This window comes from Onychomys torridus, unplaced genomic scaffold, assembly GCF_903995425.1.
Source record: "Onychomys torridus unplaced genomic scaffold, mOncTor1.1, whole genome shotgun sequence".
NCBI classification, from domain to species: Eukaryota; Metazoa; Chordata; class Mammalia; order Rodentia; family Cricetidae; genus Onychomys; species Onychomys torridus.
The window spans coordinates 1-681 of NW_023412549.1; the positions used below are offsets into that span (position 1 = coordinate 1).

The 681-nt window shown below is 46.1% G+C and overlaps 1 non-coding gene across 1 annotated transcript; it reads left to right on the forward strand.

Annotated features, from left to right (window-relative positions):
- The first annotated feature begins 116 nt into the window (after positions 1-116).
- LOC118575698 lies at positions 117-222 on the forward strand. The gene has a single exon (XR_004943880.1). It is a non-coding gene; the product is annotated as a U6 spliceosomal RNA (small nuclear RNA).
- Positions 223-681: the final 459 nt, after the last annotated feature.

Here is a 681-nt window from a genome sequence, read left to right on the forward strand (position 1 = left end):
TTGTACGTAAAAAGCCTGTGGTGGCTGATTTTAAGCTGCAGTATTTCTGAATCTGTATCAACTCCTGACAAGACACAAGTCTACATACTTGCTTGTGTGTTTAAGAGTACGTTCCGGTTCTCACTTCAACAGCACATATACTAAAATTGGAATGATACAGAGAAGATAACATGGCCCCTGCACAAGGATAACACACAAATTCATGAAGCATTCCATATTAAAATAAAAAAGAATGCTTCCTGGTGCTGCCGGGGTTGTCTAATTTCTGCTTGTTTTATCATGGAATGTTGGTGAGTGTGCCCAGTGTTACGGTTTAGTGACAACAGCTGGTTTTGGTGGTTCAGGCTGCCCAGTCACTTACTGTCCCCAGGTGTGATGTTTCACTTCTATCAGGACCAGCTGTGAGCTAAGAGCAGCTTTCCCAATGACGAATAGTGACAGTGTGGGCTTCTTCCACAACCAGCAGTGCTTTCTCTGTACTTTGGCGGTCCCCAAGCGACACCTTTGCTGCTTGTGCACATCCAGTGACGTTGGACGGGCTGCCTCGGACACTGCGGTTTGTCCTCATCTCGGGGTTCACTCAGGCAGGAGTATTATGGGTTGTCATAGCTTGGTGCAATGTGCCCAAATGTGGTCTATGTTCTCATCAGAACCCAAGGAGGTCTGTCACATGCCATATTT